This window comes from Pleurodeles waltl, chromosome 7, assembly GCF_031143425.1.
Source record: "Pleurodeles waltl isolate 20211129_DDA chromosome 7, aPleWal1.hap1.20221129, whole genome shotgun sequence".
In the NCBI taxonomy this organism is placed as follows: Eukaryota; Metazoa; Chordata; class Amphibia; order Caudata; family Salamandridae; genus Pleurodeles; species Pleurodeles waltl.
This window is the reverse complement of record NC_090446.1, coordinates 1,538,137,159-1,538,159,018: the sequence shown is the minus strand read 5'-3', so window position 1 is coordinate 1,538,159,018 and position 21,860 is coordinate 1,538,137,159.

The window sequence follows — 21,860 nt, the reverse complement described above, 5'->3', positions numbered from 1 at the left end:
GATACGTGCAACAGTAGAGGCCACCTTACCTGCGCTTCATCCCTCAATCAGCACTTTCTTTCAAGACACTCAAAAAACACCTTGTCACATACCATTCGTCACAGTCTTTAGCACCTCCTGCGCCCAGTCCAACAATCATTATTGGTGCTCCCACTCCCTCCTCCTCGGATTCCCTCATTACCACCCAGCAAAAGTGCCCTTCATCTCTCCATAGCCGCCCTCCACCCCGCACATACATTTCGTTGGTATTATAGGGCAGGTAATGGCTGACTTTACTAATGTACTCAGCTATTTACATAAAATACAGATTTCTTCTTTGCAGTAGGCATATAAACCTTCTGCGCTTCTTTATGGCACTAAAACTGCCACTAGACAAGTCTGACCCTTTTGTAGCAGAAACATAGTCACAATACTTACTTGACTTTGTTATTGCTACCTAAAAGCTACAGTTGAAAAGCGTCAGTTGAAGTATGTGCATTGCTTTGAAGATGCAAGCTGCAACTGCAAGACAACTGGCGGCAAATCTATATATATATATATATATATATATATATATCACTTTCATAAGTGGGTCTGGTTTTCCGGGGGGCTGATCGCAGCCCCCAGGGAAACCACACACATATTGACAAAAGTGATATATATATGATAGCCAACCACCTGAAACTCAACTCAAGCAAAACCAAAATAATCCTCTTTGGCCCACACAAAAACACCTTGGACCCCTCATGGTGGCCCACCACGCTAGGCCCTGCACCTACCCCCGCCGACCACGCACGCAACCTCGGCATCATCCTAGACTCCTCCCTCTCGATGACCCAACCAATCAGTGCTCTCACCTCCTCATGCTTCAACACACTCCGTATACTGAAAAAAACATTCAAATGGATCCCCACAGAGACCAGAAAAACTGTCACTCATGCACTCATCAGCGGCAGACTTGATTATGGAAACGCCCTCTATGCGGCACCACTCTAAAACTCAAGCGCAAACTACAGCGCATCCAGAACTCAGCAGCACGACTCATCCTTGACCTCCCCCAACACGAACACATCTCTCCACACCTCAAATCCCTCCACTGGCTTCCCATTGACAAAAGGATCACCTTCAAGATCCTCAACCTCGCACACAAATCACTCCACAACACAGGCCCTGCCTACCTCAACGAGAGTCACCTTCCACACCCCCACACGAAAACTCCACTCAGCTGACCTCTCTCTCGCCTCTGTCCCCCGCATCAAACACACCACCACCGGGGGCAGATCCTTCTCCTACCTTGCACGCAAAACCTGGAACGCCCTCCCAACCCACCTTCGCAAGACCCAAAACCTACTTCTTTTCAGGAAGGGCCTCAAAACCTGGCTTTTCGAACAGTGATCCTCCCAGCCCCTTCTCCCCCACCGCCCCCCCCCCCGGCGCCTTAAGACCCTCACGGGTGTGTAGCGCGCTTTATAAATCTCTTTGATTGATTGATTGATATATATATAGATCTATCTCTATATATATATCTATCTACATAGATATATCTATTGATAGATCTATATATATATATACATATATCTATAGATCTATCTATAGATATATCCATGTACATAGATATATCTATCTATAGATATAGATATATATATATATATATATATATATATATATATATATATATATATATATATATTTTTTTTTTTTGTAGTTGTTGTATGGTTTCCTTGGGGGCCAAAATGGCCCCCAGGGAAACCCTACAACAACTAAAAAAAATATTGCCCCCACAGGGGGTCGCCCTGCCCACGGACGACCCCCTGTCCATTTATTTTTATTTATTATTTTTTTGGAAAAAAAAAAAATATGCCTGTTGGGGGGGGGGGCAGCCCGTTTTCCGAGGGGGCCGACCCCCCAAAGTGAAATCCCTGGCGTCTAGTGGTGTTTCCTGGCCCCCAATCGCAGCCCAGCTGCGATCGGGGGCCAGGAAACATTTTCAGAAGGCCTCGTAAGAAAGGGGAGACTCTCCCCTTTCTCACAAGGCCTTCCCGAATGTGGGGAAGGCCGTTTTCCCCATCGGAGCAGGAAGCGGCTGCAAGGCTGCTTCCTGCTCCGATGGGGAAATCAACTTTGTGAGGTCAGTGCACCTCGCGGCGCGCTGATGTCACAAAGGGGCGGGTGGGGGGCAGGGGGGAGACATAGAAGCTTCTGTGTCTCCCTGGGTTATAAAAAAAATAAAAATAAATCCTCGGGTGCGACGCACCCGAGGATTTATGAACCCCCTCCCTGGTGTCGGCCACTGGTCGTGAATCGCACCAGTGAGGTAGTGCGGGTGTCGGCCAGTGGCCGACGCCCGCAGTGAGGGGGTTAAAAAGCTTTCAGTTTGAATGGAGAAACCGAGACCAGTGAAACCTGCTTTAAATCAAATTTGTTTAATGCATGATTAAAATCCCAAGACAATCACTTTGGGCCTAATTAGGAGTTAGGCTGTTGAACCGCCCGAACTCCAATATGGAGGTGGGTAGGCATCCGTCAAGCCGGCAGCCTCACCACCGTTGTATTACAAAGTTTCTGCTGGCTGACAATGTGGCGCAACATTGGAATTAGCTCCCCCAGCACCCTCGGAATGTGTATTGTCTGCCATAACAGGAAAGGATGGTGGAAAGGAAAGTCGTGAAAAGTCGAACTCTGCACTGGCATGGCTGGCCATGACTTTCACCCCAGCCAACCCATCAGTATCTCTGATCCTGGCGGTGGTGGTGGTCTCCTGGTGGTCTGACCGCCAGGATGGTAGTCTGGGTGTCGAACTGCCAGGACTGCGGCAGTCTGACTGCCACGGCGAGTATGGCAGTCACATGGATTGCCCAACTTGTAATCATGTCCCACATTCCTACAGCTGAGTCAAAAATGTCAGAGTTCAAGAAGCCTCTAAAAATTCCTCTTTGCTCTTTGTAAGCTGGAAACCTCACCAGACCACAATAGCCTGATGTTGCACATGCAGCTTGTTAAGCCAAATTACAGTCTTAAAGGAGGAACAGGGACAGACAAATTAAAATTAAACAGCTTACGCAGAATTTGGCAATCCATTTTCTCTAAGAAATCCCATATTGACTAATTGCCTTATGTACAGTTAGCAAGCGTGGAAAGTGCTTCTGCACCACGGTGTTATAAAAGGCGCTGTCCCGCTGGCATGGAATGGTCAATGTGATCCACCGTTCTTACTGCCTGGCGCACTTTACCCCAAATAGAAGTAGGGTTTTACCACCTCCAGCTTTTCTGAACCTAAACCCCAAACATAATTACAGGGCTTACTCACTCTTCTGCCTTTAAAGATCAGCAGCTCACCTTTGGAGACATTAGCATTCAAACATTGAAGAGGAAGAGACTCCTGTAAAGAGGCCAAATTATTGTTCAAATCCTTTGGGACTTAAGTCCAGGATAATGATCTAATGAGTCATGAAAACGGATGGCCACCACTACTAGGAGCACCCCTCTTGCTGTTTCCTAACTCATCTGACTTTGCTCTGGATGCTGCTGCTCCTGGGATGTTGTGATACTGGGAGAACAGTAAAGTTGGTCAGACCTGAAGGTGATACTCTAACAGCCAAGCAAACCGGGGTGTGTTTTCAATTTGGTCTTACCAGCAAATGATTACCAAACCTCAAGTATGAGGGTTGCAAACTCAATTGAAGTGATCCCCATAATTATATATTACTTCTGCTGGTGCTACAAACATTTCCAGGGCAATAGTGTTACAAATTGGAAATAGGATAGTCACAACAGGGTTAATTTCTGGCGGGTCCTGTGTGATAGATTCTTAGATAGAGAATCAGGGATGATGATGGCTCGACCTCTAGTGAAGACGACAGTACAAACCCAGCAGGGGACCTACTTAAGGCTAGAAGTGCCGGTGTGGATCGCCTTCGTATTACATGTACTGTAATACAAACTGGATGCTGTTGGGAGTCCACAAGTGTGTGCAATGGCTGAAGTCAAGCCCTTATCATCACAAACTGACATATATTGTGTGCAACGCCTCTCTAAGTGCTGCACGTTGGTATCTGAAAACTAAAAATAAAGGTTTAAAACAATATGAAAGTTTCATTTATCACACAGATGCTTGATTCTATAGGAATAAGGTATTCCTCAAAGTGTCACACACAGAGCATTGAAATGTCACGCATAAGGATGTTGACGAGATTGAAATGTCACACCTAAATCAACTGAAAACCTGGCAGCTCTCACAGGGTCGTGACGTGTGTGAGTGGCTTCGGTGACAGCACTGTGGCCCTAGTGATGTAAGATGTAGACAGCCAGAGGAAACTCAGCCTCCAGCCCCGTTGCTCCCCCAGGGCCAATGAGAGATGCACATTTCAGAGGGCGGGGCCTTTGGCTTTCATTAGCAACGTTGGCCCCCAAGTCTCGTAATCCAAGTTCACGGATTGATTTAGCATCCATGACGCCTACGCAAAACATGTCTTTGGCTTTCTGAAGTCCTTTGCGGTTTGGATGAGCTCTGAGTTGAATCCACTTCCAGTCTGGGGAAGACTAGGGTTCCACATTCTCCTCGTGGCGCTATACGAAAGAACGGGTGTCTTTGTCTGGCTTTCCCTCTCTGATGTTGCTGATGTAAACATGTTCCTCCTCTGGGTTCATCCTGTATCCGCGCAGCAGCGAATCGGATGCAGCTGGCCAGCTGTTGCTGCGGCAGATGTTAATAGTTCCTAACACTTGCCCCTCACAAGCCACGAGGAGCCCCCCACTTACAGCTCAGTAGCTGTGGGAGAAGCAAGTGGCTGGAAATTGGGAAAGAATTCTTGACTTTTGGACATCCTTGTTTACTCTGCGTCCCTCAGTGCTGCCTTAACGGTAGTGAGGGCCGTAACAATGCCATAATGTCCACCACACAGAGCCGCAAGTTCTAAACTGACTTTCATTCATTATCCACAGGAAGAGTAAATCAGGTACCAACTGGTTGATTACTCTCAAGACAGGCACACACAGGGCCTCATTTACGAGGCCCTAGAGGCACACTGCACCCCAGGAGCGTCATTTCTTTGACGCTCTGGTGGCGCAATGTGCCAGCCCATATTTACAAGGTCATGCAAAGCCTCCTTGCATGCCTTTTCATGGCCTTGAAAGTATGGCCCCCTTTCACGCATAACGCTGTTCCCACGCAACACCCATGCTACCTGAAGGAGTCTGACGCATTCCCAGGTTTTCAAAGCTGGGAATGCGTCAGTTCCCTACACCACCTCAGGGGTGGAGCAAGCGTGATGCAAAGGGCAGAAATATCTTTATTTCTCACTGTTTTTTCCTCTTTCTATGTGTGCTGTAGAACTAAGTTGTGATGCATTGGCACAGCTGGAGACATCTTTAGTTGCCGCTATAAGTACCTCCTAAATGGTACTTAGGTGCCCAGAGCATAGGGGTACTGAGGGTGAGCCCCTGAGGGCAGCAGCACTGATTGTGCCACCCTGTAGGGCCATGCATTCAGATGCACCAGGCACTGCCATTGCAGGCTGAGTGTCCACATGTAATCACAAAAGACAAACTCGACATGGCACACTGCCTGTGTGCCCTGCCAACTACACACTGCATACAATATTGGTAAGTCACCCCTCTGGCAGGGCGTCCAGCCCTAAGGCAGGGTGCACCATACTGTATGGGACGGCATAACTGCATGAGCAATATGCTCCCACTATGTCCTTGCCAAACCTTAGGCATAGTGAGTGGACAGAGTAGCTATTTTAATTAATGTGCTGGACACTGGTCAACACGAGTTTTACAGCTACATGGTGGCCACTCTGAACCCTGGGTTGCTTGGTATCAAACAACTGAAAATTATAAATCCAAACTGGTATGAATGTTGGATCTATTACTAAATGTACCCAGAGGTCACCTTAGACTTGACCCCTGCAAAAGCTAACCTAACTGGCATGGTTGCTGACTGGTTCCACCCAGCATGCCACTTCCAGGCTGCCAATTCCAAAAACTTGGGGAAGAGCCCTGTCTCTCTGGTTTGTGAGACAATGTCCTTCCTGGGTGTAGGAGTTAACACCCCCTTCCTCAGGAATGTGCAATACCCTGGTGGGGAGTTTCAAAGGGCTACTGCCCTTGAAACACGAGACCCCAGGCCTGCTGCCAGCAGCAGATGGCTTCCCCTTTGCAAACCCCCACGTTTGGGGGGAGGAAAGATGGGAAACCAGTCAGAGTAGGAAGAGGGGTCTCACTGAGCATGCCCCACCCCGAGGGGCTTGCAGGCGAAGTGGACCTTCCATTTAATTTTCCTCCATGTTGGATGGCAGGAAAATAGCCAATGAGGTTAAGGGAAGTGACCCTTCCCACAGGAACTGGTCACTGTAATGGGTGTAGCTACCCAAGGGTAAGTGTCCCATTGAACACTACCAGGTTCCCCCTAAAACGCACACTAAATTCAGTATTTAGTGGGCTCCCCAAGACCAAGAAATCAGATTCATCAGGAAGAAAGAAGACAGCACCAAAGAACCCAACAGGATGAGAACAGAGGACCTGCTGCACCAGAAGAGGCGCCAAGACCCCTGCTTGCTGCATTAGAGTCCAGACAATCACCACTGCGGAGGAGCTGACCATTGGACCAACCACAGAAGACCCAGAGGGCCTCCAGGCTTCACCAATAGCCCAAGATCTCCCTCCTGGGTGGAGGCATCACTCAAGAAACCAAAGAAATCTACAAAGAACCAGTAAACCAGTGAGGGTCACTTCACCGACGGGATGATATCTCTGCAACCTTCAGTTGCAGCCAGAACGGATGACACACCAAAAACCCAGACAAGACCTACAAGTGTGCCAACTTTAGTGGCACTGCACCCTCCTGTGGCTGAGTTGTGCTAACACCCTAGGTACTGGTCAGTGCACGTTGAACAACAGCAAAAACAGCTCTCCCCGAGCTGCAACTGGACCAGGAGAAATACCTAGTTCAGGAACACCCTGGACCTCCCACCAGAGTGCCCTCATCGTCCTGCAAGGCCCCGGAAGGAGCGATACCTCCAGCTCCAAAGGGCTCCAGGCCGTACAGCTTCCAAGGCCTCCAACTAGCCCTGCATCTAGCCGCCCTAACCTCTGCATCGCAGAACCAGCTGTGTGCCACAGGTCTCTAACCCCTTGCGACCTTTACAGCCTTGGCACCACCTTTACACCTGCAAACCATCTCCCTTTCCAGATGGCCCCTCCAAGTGGCTCTGTGCTTGTGCCAACAGACTTTCCAGCTGTGCTACCGCCGGAACCGGTAGCCGCCCGAGACTCTCCAGCTAGCACAGTGTGCCCACCAACTGATTCGACCTTCCTGCAAAAGAAGAGACTGGTAGCCCAACAGTACGATTTTTAATGCATTTTTAAAAGTGACTGCCTATTGATTCCTATGGTGCGTAATTACGCACAGAAAGATTAACTTTATTACAACTTTGAAAAATCATAACTCAAAAGGTACTTAACGTATCTTAACCATTTTGGTGTTAAAAATTATATAAAAGTCTGAAGTATTTTAATAAATTCTGGTCTCAAGTTATTCATTGAGTGTGGGGGGTGCATGATTGATATTATGAACACAACAAATGCTTAGAAAATCTCCTGGATTAGCCTAACTGCTCGACCAGCTACCTCAACAATTTGAGCATTAGGTGATCTGATACCAGCGTGTGGTTGCCTGGACCCCCTGCACAGTGTGCCATGTTTTGCACACTACATAGAGGGCCAGCCTCCTACTCTCCTAACCCATCCTAGCCCTACCAATCTTGTCTTCCTCTTTTCCTGGTTTGCCTGCTCTATCTTGTTCTTGTCCGTCTGACAGGCGCCCCATCTGTCATAGTGTTTCTAGTAGTGGTCTTCCTACATCTGGTCTTCCTCATCCCATTGGCATTGGTTTTCCTTGCTCCTATGCTATGCCCTGGTTTATGTAGTCTTGTCTCCTTGGTTAAGGGTCCCTCTGAATCTGACCCTCATGGACCTTCTCAGACAGGCCCACTGCACCTGCACTTCCTTTATATTTTCCTACTAATCCTGGTGATCTATTGTGTTCAGGTCCTGCTAGGCTTGGTCCTTTCTGGCTGTGATTCTTGGAAAGTACCCTCTTTCTTGGAATGTTTACCCCCATTTTTTGCCTGTTTTTGACTGTGTTCACTAGGATCCTGCTAACAAGGACCCCAGTTATTATGCTCTCTACCTTCAAACCTGGTTACTTGAACCACTTACACCCCACATTTGCCATAGTGGTGCCCCCATGTAAGTCCCTAGTATATGGTACCCAGGTACCCAGAGCATTGGGGTACCAGGGGATCCCCATAGGCTGCAGCATGTATTATGGCACCCATGGGAAGCCCATGCAAAGTGTATCTGCAGGCCTGCCACTGCAGCCTGCTTAAAAGGGTGCATGCATCCTTTTCACTACAGGTCACTGCACCAGGTCTCTTTAACCCCTATGGTGCCTTGGACGAGGTGGTCTAGCGCTCCCCCGTGGGCCACCCACCCACACCCCCAGTTAAAGATTAAAGGGGAATTGCTTCCCCTTTCACCCCCGACCCCCGATCTCCTGTGACGTCTGATGACGTCAGCACGCTATCGCGCGCTGACCTCATCAGAGGTTGCCTCCCGTCGCGCTGGGAGCTTGCTTCCAGCGCAATGCGGAAGAGAAATGCTTAGCATTTCTCTTCCGCTCGGGAGGAGGGGGGTGGGAGAGACATCAGAAGAAAGGAAAGGCTTTTCCTTTCTTTGGATGTCATTCTGAGCATTTCTGCTGCCCGATCTCGATGCGATCGGGCAGCAGAAATGCCCGCTAGACACCAGGGAATTTCATTTTTTAAAAACTTTACATGAGGGGAGCAGCCCCGTGGGCAAGGGTTGCTCCATAGGGGGGCAAATCATTTTTAGGCCATTTCTGCGCCCCCAGGAGGCAGATCGGCCTAATATAATTAGGCCGATCTGCCCACAAGCGGGGCAGAAACCTCTAGACACCAGGGATATATATATATATTTATTTACTTTATGTTTTTATGTATGGGGAGAGACCCCTTAGGCAAGGGTCGCTTCCCTGGGGGGGCAACTTGTATTTAGGCCATTTCTGCCCCCTTGGGGGCAGATTGGCCTAACAAAAATAGGGGGGCAGAAACCACTAGACACCAGGGATTGGTGTGTGTGTATGTATGTGTTTTGTTTGGGGGGGGGCAGCCCCTTGGGCAAGGATCGCTCCCCATGGGGACATATTACTGTTGGCCATATCTGCAGATTGGCCTATTTTTGGAAGGCCCATCTGCCCCCAAGGGGGGCAGAAAGCTCACCAGAGACCGGGGAAGATTTTTTTTTCAAAATGAGAGGGTGGGGTTATGGCCATACCCCCACCCTAAATAAATGGGGCCAAAGTTGTTCTGCCCACCAGTGGGCAGATGTCACAATTACCCCGATCCCCGGCAGAAAGTCTACTAGATGACATGAAATTTAAAAAAAAAAAAAAAAAATTGTGGGGTGGTGACTACCAACCAGTATGGGCCTGGTTATGTATGCCCTCACCTGAACTGAAGGAGCTAACAGTCATTCAGCTCTCCCCCGCACACTAAAACATCTTATCCCATGGCAAGCAAGAGGAGATTTGATTTTTTTGGTTTTTGTTTTACATTTGGGCCATGAGAACTTGGTAACTCTCAAAATCGTCCCACTTGGAATGGTGAGGGCTGCTCTTTTTTTTACTTTGGGACGCTGCCATGTGGAAAAATCCACAAGACCTAGACACATCTGAAAACTAAACATCTAGTTGATTCCAGGGTGGTGTGCTTCACATGCACCCGCACCATTTCCTTACCCACAATGCCCTGCAAACCTGCAACTTTGCTGGAAAGCACACATTTTTCCCACATTTTTGTGATGGAACCTTCCGGAATCTGCAGAAATCCACAAAATTCCTACCACTCAGCATTGTCTCATCTATACCGCTAAAATTTCTGCTGCACTTGTCAGCCTAAATATGTTTTGTTTCAAACTGCTCTTTTGGACCCACTTTGGTTCCCCCTCAATTTCGATGTGTTTTTGGCTCTTCCCTGTCACAAACACTTGGCCCATCTACACAAGTTAGGTATCATTTTTACCGGGAGACTAAGGGGAACGTTGAGAGGTAGGAAATTTGCCCCGGTGCAGTGATCCCACACAGAAATGTGGAATTTGTTTTATTTTTGAGCTAAATTTGAGGTTTGCTGAGGATTCTGGGTAAGAAAACATTGGGGGATCCATGCAAGTCACACCTCCCTTGAATCCCTCGGGTGTCTAGTTTTCAGAAATGTCTGGGTTTGGTAGGTTTCCCTAGATGGCTGCTGAGCCCAGGACCAAAAACGCAGATGCCCTCCGCAAAAACAGGTAGCTTTCTATTTGATAATTTTGATGTGTCCAGATAGTGTTTTGGGGCATTTCCTGTTGCGGGCAGAAGACCTACCCACACAAGTGAGGTACCATTTTTATCAGGAGATGTGGGGGAACGCTGGGTAGAAGGAAATTTGTGGCTTCTCTCAGATTCCAGAACTTTCTGTCACCGAAATGTGAGGAAAAAGTGTTCTTTTAGGCACATTTTGAGGTTTGCACAGGATTCTGGGTAACAGAACCTGGTAAGAGCCCCACAAGTCACCATATCTTGGATTCCCCTAGGTCTCTAGTTTTAAAAAATGCACAGGTTTGGTTGGTTTCCCTAGGTGGCGGCTGAGCTAGACGCCAAAATCCACAGGTAGGCACTTTGCAAAAAACACCTCTGTTTTCTTTGAGAAAATGTGATGTGTCCACTTTGTGTTTTGGGGCATTTCCTGTCGCGGGCACTAGGCCTACCCACACAAGTGAGGTACCATTCTTATCAGGAGACTTGGGGGAGTGCTGGGTGGAAGAAAATTTGTGGCTCCTCTCAGAGTCCAGAACTTTCTGTCACCGAAATGTGAGGAAAAAGTGTTTTTTTAGCCACATTTTGAGGTTTGCAAAGGATTCTGGGTAACAGAACCTGGTAAGAGCCCCACAAGTCACCCCACCTTGGATTCCCCTAGGTCTCTAGTTTTCACAAATGCACAGGTTTGGTAGGATTCCCTAGGTGCCGGCTGAGCTAGAGGCCAAAATCCACAGGTAGGCACTTTGCAAAAAAACACCTCTGTTTTCTTTGGGAAAATTTGATGTGTCCACGTTGTGTTTTAGGGCACTTCTTTCGCGGGCACTATGCCTACCCACACAAGTGAGGTACCATTTTTATCAGGAGACTTGGGGGAACATAGAATAGCAAAACAAGTGTTATTGCTTCTTGTCTTTCTCTTCATTTTTTCCTTCCAAATATAAGACAGTGTGTAAAAAAGACGTCTATTTGAGAAATGCCCTGTAATTCACATGCTAGTATGGGCACCCCAGAATTCAGAGATGTGCAAATAACCACTGCTCCTCAACACCTTATCTTGTGCCTATTTTGGAAATACAAAGGTTTTCTTGATACCTATTTTTCACTCTTCATATTTCAGCAAATTAATTGCTGTATACCCGGTATAGAATGAAAACCCACTGCAAGGTGCAGCTCATTTATTTGCTCTGGTACCTAGGGATCTTGATGAACCTACAAGCCTTATATATCCCCGCAACCAGAAGAGTCCAGCAGACATAACGGTATATTGCTTTAAAAAATCTGACATTGCAGGAAAAAGTTACAGAGTAAAACGTAGAGAAAAATGGTAGATTTTTTCACCTCAATTTCAATATTTTTTTATTTCAGTTATTTTCTGTAAGAAACCCTTGTAGGATCTACACAAATTGCCCATTGCTGAATTCAGAATTTTGTCTACTTTTCAGAAATGTTTAGGTTTCTGGGATCCAGCATTGGTTTCATACCCATTTTTGTCACTGACTGGAAGGAGGCTGAAAGCACAAAAGATTGTAAAAATGGGGTATGTCCCAGTAAAATGTCAAAATTGTGTTGAAAAATTGAGTTTTCTGATTCAAGTCTGCCTGTTCCTGAAAGCTGGGAAGCTGTTGATTTTAGCACTGCAAACCTTTTGTTAATGCCAATTTCATGGAAAAAACACTAGCCTTCTTCTGCAGCCCTTTTTTCCAATTTGTTTTAAAAAACTGAAATTGTTACTGTATTTTGGCTAATTTCTTGGTCTCCTTCAGGGGAACCCACAAAGTCTGGGTACCTTTAAAATCCCTAGGATGTTGGAAAATAAGAACGCAAATTTGGCGTGGGTAGCTCATGTGGACAAAAAGTTATGAGGGCCTAAACGCGCCCTGCCCCAAATAGCCAAAAAAAGGCCTGGCACCTGTGGGGGAAAAGGCCTGGCAGCGAAGGGGTTAAGTCACCCCTATGGCAGGCCCTCCTAGCCCAGAGGGCAGAGTGCACGCACCTGTGTGTGAGCGCACCCCGGCACAATCAGAGGTGCACCCACAAACTCCAGTTCCATTTTCCTGGACTTCGTGAGTGTGGGGATGCCATTTTCTGCGTGTACTGGACATAGGTCACTACCTATGTCCAGCTACATAATTGTAACCCCGAACCTAGGCATGTTTGGCAACAAACATGTTGGAATCATATCCCAATACTGTCACCAGTATTGGAAGTATGATTCCATGCACTCTGGGGGCTCCTTAGAGGACCCCCAGCATTGCTTCTACCAGCCTTCTGGGGTTTTCCGGGCAACACAAGCTGCTGCCACCCTTCACACAGGTTTCTGCCCTCCTGCTGCTTGAACTGCTCAAGCCCAGGAAGGCAGAACAAAGGATTTCATTTGGGAGAGGGGGGTAACACCCTCTCCCTTTGGAAAAAGGTGTTACATGGCTTGGTAGTGGTAGCCTCCCCAAACCACTGGTAGGCTTTGAAGGGCACATTTGGTGCTCTCCATGCATAAACCAGTCTACACTGGTTCAAGGACTTCTAGTCTCTGCTCTGGAACGAAGCTGTCCATCACCACCCGATGGTGGTGCTGACAGCTCCTCCAGCGGGGTCCCTGGGTTTGGTCATCTTGAATCCAAGGTTGGCACAGACCTCTAGGAACATCTGAGTGGCCAGGTCAGGCAGGTGACGTCAGAGCACCCTCCTGATAGGTGGTCATCCTGCTAGGTGACCAATCCCCATTTCAAGGCTCTTTAGGGTTTCTTTCTTGAGTGGGTTCTCAGATTTGGCTTGCAGGATTCCAGCAAGTCTCCTCTTCATCCTCTATTTTGAATTCTAGCCACTGGTATTGCAACTGGACCCTCCAGGAACTGACAATCTTTATCCACAGTGAAGACTCTGACTGCAATATTGTTTCCACGGCACCTTCCAGCTTCTGCAACATTTCCCTGGCTGTGCATCCTCTGAGGGTGGCAAGTCTTCAGTCTGCATGAGAAGGAAGAATGAATCTCCCTTGGAGTGAATCAGTCACTCCCTTGCACCCACAGGCACCAACTGCAATGACAACCGGCTGCATGGATCTCCTCTCATCCTGAGCTGCATGGATCCTGCATCATGGGTGTTGGTCTGGAGTAACCCTCTTGGTCCTCTCTGCCAGCTGCACAACTTTGGTAGAGGTAAGCCTTTCCCTTCCCACGCAGGACAGTAACCCCGTGCGTTGCATCTCTTGCAGCTACCAAGGCTTGTTGGCATCTCCGCCAAGTGATCTTCAGGCACTGGGTAGACCCAGCCCCCAGCACTCCGCCCTGTTACGCATAGCCCTCTGCGTGCTTCTCCTGCGACGTGGGAGCCTTCTCCAGTTGTGCTGCATGGGCTCCTCTGCGGCTCCTGGTTCCTCTTCCAGTGGGTCTCCTGTGTGGCCTACCTTTTCTTTTGTGGCTCTCTGCCTGACTGAGGATCACCCTAGGACTCCCCCCATGGCTTGAGTCTTCCTGGACCTTGATGTTCCCCGACAGCTCCACTTTTGCTCCACTGCAACTTCTGCCTTTGCCAAGGATTGTTGGTGGCTCTTCCACGCCACGAACCAACTGCAATCATCCACCTGGCGTGGGACGTCAACTGCATCAACCAGGAATTCTTCACCTGCTCCAGGGCTGCATTCCTGACCATTTTCATCCTACCCTCGACCAACTCCTGCAACCACTGTTGGGTGGGTAGTGGCTCCTGCTCACTCTGGACTCTTCTGTGGACTCTTCTGGACTTGGTCCCCTTCTTCCACAGATCGTCCTCTTCAGGAATCGACCGCTGGTTTCTTGCAGTCTTGTCTGGGTGTTGCAATATCTTCTTTTTCTTCCTTTTGGGTGGTTTGGGGAGAAAAACAGTAAATTACTCCTTTCTTCCTGATCGCTGGGGGCACTATAGTACTTACCTTTGGGGTTTACTAGTTCCTCGAGCTCCCCTTGTAGGAGGCTGGCCTGGCTTATAGTGGGTACCTGATGGTACTTACACCTTGTGCCAGGTCCAGTTTTCCCTTATTAGTAGATTAGTAGTGTTCTAGCAGCTTAGGCTGATAGAGGTAGCTATAGCAGAGCAGCTTAGGCTGAACTAGGAGACATGCAAAGCTTCTACTATACCACTTATATCATATAGGTACTACATCACAAGAAACACAATACTCAGGGTTACTAAAAATAAAGGTACTTTATTTTAGTGACAATGTGCCAAAAATATCACAGAGGATAGTCTCCCTTAGGAGGTAAGTAAAATACTCAAAATATATACACAAACCAAAATCAGGTAAGTAAAACAGTCAGAAAGTAGTGCAAACACTGTAGAATACAATAGGATGCAATAGGCCTAGGGGCAACACAAACCATATACTAAGAAAGTGGAATGCGAACCACGAATGGACCCATAGGCTAATGTAGTGTGTAGAGGGTCACTGGGAGTGTAAGAAAACACTAAGGGTGTCCAAGATACTCCACCCCAAGACCCTGAGGAGTAAAGTGCTACTACTTCCCCAGAAACACACTAAACTTGTGATAGAGGATTTTGCAAAGACCACAACAGACTGCAAAGCACTGAAGACGGATTCCTGGACCTGAAGACCTGTAAAGGAAGGGGACCAAGTTCAAGAGTCGTGAAAGCGTCTGGGGTTGGGGGGGGGGCACTAAACCTCAGATTAAGGAGCAAAATGGCTGCCTCAGGATGGAAGAAGCTGAAGATTCTGCAACAACGAAAGGAGCTAGGAACTTCTCCTTCATGCGTCCCACGGAGAGCTGGAGGATGCAGAGTTCTTTCCTTGGCAAAAGACTGCAAACAAGCCTTGCTAGCTGCAAGAGTCGCGGTTGAAATAAATGGTGCTAACCAGGCCCGGGAAGGACCACGACTTCGCCACTTGGGAGATGAGACAGAGGAGGACCTCAGCAACATAGAGAGCCCATGCACAAGAAGATAGCACCCACAGAAGTCCTTGAACCTGGGTTCAAGAAGACTGACCATGGTGATCATCTCAACACTACAAAAGAGGGTCCCACGAAGCTAGAGATCAACTCAGGGAGCTGAGCATTGCAGGACGGAGTGCTGGGGATGTGGGCTAGGAAGTGCATTAAGGATTCCATGCAAAAGTGCACAGAAGCCCTAGCAGCTGCAGTTCACTGGTGCACAGGATTACTGTGTGTAGAGAAGAAGCAAGGACTTACCTCCTCCAAATTTGGACAGTTGGGCCACTGGACAGCCTGGGTCACTTGGGTCCACAACCTGTGTTCCAGGGGTCACACTCATCAGGATGAGAGGGGTCCCAGAGTACCGTTGACGCTGAAGTTTGGTGCCTGCTGGAGCAGGGGGAAGATTCAGTTGACCCACAGGAGATTTCTTTGTGGCTTCCAGTGCAGGATGAAGGCAGGCTGCCCCCAAAGCATGCACCACCAGGAAAAAGTCGACAAAGCCAGCAGGATTAGGCGCTAGAATGTCGCTGGTAGTCTTCTTGCTACTTTGTTGCAATTTTGCAAGTGTCCTGGAGCAGTCAGCGGTCGATCCTTGGCAGAAGTCGAGGAGGGAGATGCAGACTAGCTCTGAAGAATTCTTGCAAGTTGTTATCTGAGGAAAAGCCCACTGGAGAGACCCTAAATAGCCCTCAGAAGAGGATTGGCCACCTAGTCAGGTAAGCACCTATCAGAAGGGGTCTCTCACGTCACCTATTGGCACTGGCCACTCAGAGGCCTCCAGAGTGCCCTCACACCTCTGAATTCAAGATGGCAGAGGTCTGGGACACACTGGAGGAGCCCTGGGCACCACCCCTGGGGTGGTGATGGACAGGGGAGTGGTCACTCCCCTTTCCTTTGTCCAGTTTCGCGCAAGAGCAGGGACTGGGGGTTATCTGAACTGGTGTAGACTGGTTTAAGCAAGGAGGGCACCATCTGTGCCCTTCAAAACAATTCCAGAGGCTGGGGGAGGCTACCCCTCCCCAGCCTTTAACACCTATTTACAAAGGGAGAGGGTGTGACACCCTCTCTCAAAGGAAATTCTTTGTTCTGCCTTTCTGGGACTGGGCTGCCCAGACCCCAGGAAGGCAGAACCCTGTCTGTGGGTTGGCAGCAGCTGTAGCTGCAGAGAAAACCCCAGAGAGCTGGTTTGGCAGTACCCAGGGTCCATAGTGGAGCCCCGGGGGTGCATGGAATTGACACCCCAATACCAGATTTGGCATGGGGGGGGACAATTCCATGATCTTAGACATGTTACATGGCCATATTCAGAGTTCCCATTGTGAAGCTACACATAGGTATTGACCTATATGTAATGCACACGTGTAATGGTGTCCCCGCACTCACAAAGTCTGGGGAAATTGCCCTGAACTATGTGGGGGCACCTTTGCTAGTGCCAGGGTACCCTCACACTTAGTAACTTTGCACCTAACCTTCACTAAGTGAAGGTTAGACATATAGGTGACTTGTAAGTTACTTAAGTGCAGTGTAAAATGGCTGTGAAATAACGTGTGCGTTATTTCACTTAGGCTGCAGTGGCACTCCTGTGTAAGATTTGTCTGTGCTCCCTATGGGGGGCAAAAGAAATGCTGCAGCCCACAGGGATCTCCTGGAACCCCAATACCCTGGGTACCTAGGTACCATATACTAGGGAATTATAAGGGTGTTCCAGTGTGCCAATTAGAATTAGTAAAAATGGTCACTAGCCTATAGTGACAATTTTAAAGGCAGAGAGACCATAAGCACTGAGGTTCTGGTTAGCAGAGCCTCAGTGACACAGTTAATCACTGCACAAGTATACAGATTAAGGCCAAAAACTATGACCACTGGGGTCCTTGCTAGCAGGATCCCAGTGAGACAGGCAAAAACAAACTGACATACATGTAAAAATGGGGGTAATATGCCAGGCAAAATGGTACTTTCCTACACCCCCCCACCTCCAAACTAGGGACAATAAGGCTAACCTTGCCCAGATGAGTCTTCATTGTCTAAGTGGAAATATCTGGAGAGACCATCTGCATTGGAGTGCAGGTGGGTACTCCCAGGTCTATGTTCCACTGTATAGTTCATTCCCTGTAGGGAGATGGACCATCTCAACAATTTCGGGTTTTCACCTTTCATTTGTTTAAGCCATAATAGAGATTTGTGGTCTGTCAGAACAATAAAGTGAGTACCAAACAGGTATGGTCTCAACGTTTTCAGTGCCGAGACCACAGCAAAGGCATCCCTCTCTATGGCAGACCAACACTTATCTCTAGGGGTCAACCTCCTTCTGTATAAAGCAACAGGTTGATCTGGCCCTCAGTGTTAAGCTGTGATAGAACTGTCCCTACCCCTAATAAAGAAGCATCAGTCTGGACTATGAATTTCTTGGAGTAACAAGGGCTTTTTAGGACAGGTGCAGAGCACATGGCCTGTTTGAGCTTATCAAAAGCCTTTTGACAGCTAGCTGTCCATAATACCTTTTTAGGCATCCTTTTGCTGGTGAGGTCATTAAGAGGGGATGCAATGGAGTCATAGTTCTTAATGAACCTCCTATAGTACCCTGTTAGGCCTAGGAAGGCTCTCACCTGAGTTTGAGTTGTAGGGGGAGCCCATTCCACAATGGTTTGGATCTTCCCCTGCAGTGGTGCAATATGTTCCCCACCTACCAGGTGGCACAAATAAACCACTTTCCCCTGCCCTATCTGGCACTTTGAACACTTGATAGTGAGGTCTGCCTTTTGCAGGGCCTCCACATTTTCCCAAAGGTGGACCAGGTGATCATCCCAGGTGGAGCTAAAAACAGCTATATCATGTAGATATGCTGCACTAAAGGTTTCCAATCCTTGCAGGACTATATTCACTAACCTCTGAAAAGTGGCAGGTGCATTTTTCAATCCAAAGGGCATAACAGTGAACTGATAGTGCCCTCCAATGGTTGAAAATGCAGTTTTAGGTTTAGCGTCTTCTGACAACTTAATCTGCCAATACCCTGCAGTTAACTGAAAAGTGCTTAGATACTTGGCAGAAGCCAGTGTATCTATGAGCTCATCTGCCCTGGGTATAGGGTGAGCATCAGTTTTGGTTACTTGATTGAGACCTCTATAGTCAACACAAAACCTCATTTCCTTTTTACCATCTTTACTATGAGGTTTGTGGGCAAGCACCACTCGGGCTAGCCCCTGGGCTTTCAGAAGGCTCAATCACTCCCAGATCCAGATTCTGTACCTCTTGTTTAATGCAGTCTCTGACATGGTCAAGATGCCTATACATCTTACTTTTGACAGGTAAACTGTCTCCAGTGTTGATTGTGTGCTCACACCAGGTAGCTGTACCTGGGATCAATGAGAAGAGGTCAGAGAACTGATCTAAGAGATTGATGCAGTTGTCCTTCTGCTCAGCAGTAAGGCAATCTGCAAGCACAACTCCCTCCACTAAGCCATCAGCTTCAGTGGTGGAGAAGAGGTCAGGGAGAGGGTCACTATCTTCTTCCTGCCCCTCATCAGTTGCCATGAGCAGGGTTAAGTCAGACCTGTCATAGTAAGGTTTCAGGCGATTGACAGGGAGTGCCCTAAAGGCACTCCTGGCAGTGCCCAGGTCTACCAACTAGGTGACCTCACCGTTCTTTTCAACAATGAGATGGGGTCCACTCCATTTGTCCTGCAGTGCTCTTGGAGCCACAGGCTCCAATACCCACACCTTCTGTCCTGGGTGGTACTGGGTCAGGACAGCCTTCTGGTCATGCCATTGCTTTTGGAGCTCTTGGCTGGCCTGAATGTTTTTACAGGCTTTTTTCATGTACTCAGCCATCCTAGATCTCAGACCAAGTACATAATCCACAATGTCTTGCTTGGGAGCTTTTAAAGGTTGTTCCCAACTCTCTTTCACAAGAGCAAGGGGACCTCTTACAGGGTGCCCAAAGAGAAGTTCAAATGGGCTAAAGCCCACTCCTTTTTGGGGTACCTCCTTATAAGCAAAATAGAGGCATGGCAACAGGACATCCCATCTCCTCCTGAGTTTTTCAGGGAGTCCCATGATCATACCTTTGAGAGTTTTATTAAACCTCTCAACCTGACCATTTTTCTGTGGATGATAAGGAGTAGTGAACTTGTAAGTAGATATATTGTATGCAGATATGAAGTTACTACCTCTGTCTGACACCACTTCCTTAGGAAAACCCACTCTGGAAAAAATTCACAGGAGGACCTTTGCCAATGCAGGAGCTGTAGTGGTCTTTAAGGGTATAGCTTCAGGATACCTAGTGGCATGGTCTACTTCTACAAGGATAAACCTATTGCCTGAAGCTGTTGGAGAGTCAAGGGGGCCAACTATGTCAACCTCTACCCTTTCAAAGGGCACCCCAACCACAGGAAGTGGAATTAAGGGGGCCTTAGGTGTGCCACCAGTCTTGCCACTGGCTTGGCAGGTCACACAGGAGCGACAAAACTACTTAGTGTCCTCTGACATATGAGGCCAGTGAAACAATGGAACAAGTCTGTCCCAAGTTTTACTCTGGCCCAAAAGCCCAGCCAAAGGAATATCATATGCCAAAGTCAGAAGAAAGGGATGACCAATCTCCTGGCAGCTCCAGGTTTAGGGTCCCTTGACTCAGTGTATAGGAGGTTGTCTTCCCAATAGACTTTATGGCTATCAGTGATATACCCATTCTGCTGTTTGACAGCTTGCTGTCTTAAACTCTCCAGTGTGGGACAGGTCTGCTGTGCCACACTCAGCTCTTCACTAGCAGGCCCCCCTGCACCCAAACGTTCAGCAGTGTCTGCTGCCAGCTCATCTGGTGTAGGTTCTGCACAGGGAGAGGATTCCTCTTCCTCAAAAGGGGAATCCTCTGGAGAGGAAGGAATAGTAGGCAAGGATTTTCCCTTTCTACCCCTAGCTTTGGGAGCACTTAGTCCATTTTTCCAGGATCCAAGCTTCCCTGTCCTCTTTGCTTCTGGGCCTGAGCCCTTGTGAGACCAAAGATGTTCCCTGGAATGCCCATTGCTGCATGGGCCTTCAACTCCACTTCAGCCCAAGCTGATGTCTCCAAATCATGGCCTAGTAAGCAGTCTACAGGTAAATCAGTGGCTACCACAACTTTCTTTGGACCTGTAACCCCCCCCCAGTTTAAATTCACAACAGCCATGGGGTGACTAAGAGTGTTGGTATGAGCATCAGTCACTTGGTACTGCTGACCAAATAGGTGTTGATCAGGGTGAACCAGTTACTCAATCTCCATAGTGACACTGGCTTCTGCGTCCCTATAGGCCTCAACCTCAACACCATTTATTAGGGGAAGTTGCTTGTACTTACCCATATTCAGGGGACAAGCAACCAAGGTGGCAAAGGCAATACCACTATCTGAGACTAAAACAGCCTCTGTGGTCTCCCTAACAAGACCAACCCCAACCACATTACCAATGGTGAGCCCAGCTACACCCTTTGATTGGCTATTTGTAGTACTCTTCCCACTACCACTGCTATTACTAGGGGCACTAGAGGACGCAGTTGGGGTTGTGGTAGTGGCAGCCTTGGTGTTTTTCTTTGGACAAGTGGAATCAGTTGCCCAATGGCCTTTACGTTTACATAAATAACACCATGGCTTCTTTTGATTGTGAGAAGAGGATTTGGACCCACCTCCCCCAGAGGATATCTGTGGGCCTGATGAAGACTCAGAATGCTTTTTATCTTTGTCGCAACCCTTGTCAGAAGACTTACCTTCCTTCTTCTTGCCATCCTTGTCACCACCACATGTATACGCTTTTCTGCTCACTCTTGTTCGGACCCCTTTGTCTGCCTTCTATCCCAATTCTTAGGGAGAGATCAGATCTGAGTCTACCAACTACTGATGCAACAAGTCAGACATAAAATTATTCAGAATATGCTCTCTCAAAATAAAATTGTATAGGCTTTCATAGTCAGGCACCTTACCGCTATGTAACCATCCCTCCAAGGCCTTCAATGAACAGTCTACAAAGTCTGTCCAGTCTTGAGAGGCCTCTTTTCTGGTATCTCTGAACTTTATCCTGTATTGTTCAGTGGTTAAGCCAAATCCATCTAAGAGTGCATCTTTCAAGACTTTGTAGTTGTTGGCATCACTCTATCTGACAGTAAGGAACCTATCCCTACCCTTGCCAGTGAAAGGTATCCACAAGATAGATTTGAGGGACTAACTGTACCATACAGGCCCTCTGAAGTACAGCAAACCACTTGTTTATGTCATCCCCCTCCTTTTAAGGGGGGACAATTTTGTACAGGTTTCTTGAATCTGTTTCTCTAACAGCATGACTATCAAGAATACTGCTGCTGCCACCATGGGGAACTAACCCCCACTTCTGTCTTTCCCTCTCTATATCTAGAGACTCCCTGTCTAAGGCCAACTGCTGCTGGCTCAGCTTCAGTCTGGCCTCTTCCAACCTCAGCTTTCTGAGTTCCCTGTCTAGGGTGTTATCCTCAGGGTGGGCGGCTTGGGAATTCTCTGACACAGAGGTGATGTGGGAATGGGCAGAAGTGGACCTTTCTCTGAACTCTAGTTACCTGGCCTTTTGGAGTGAAAGGTGCCC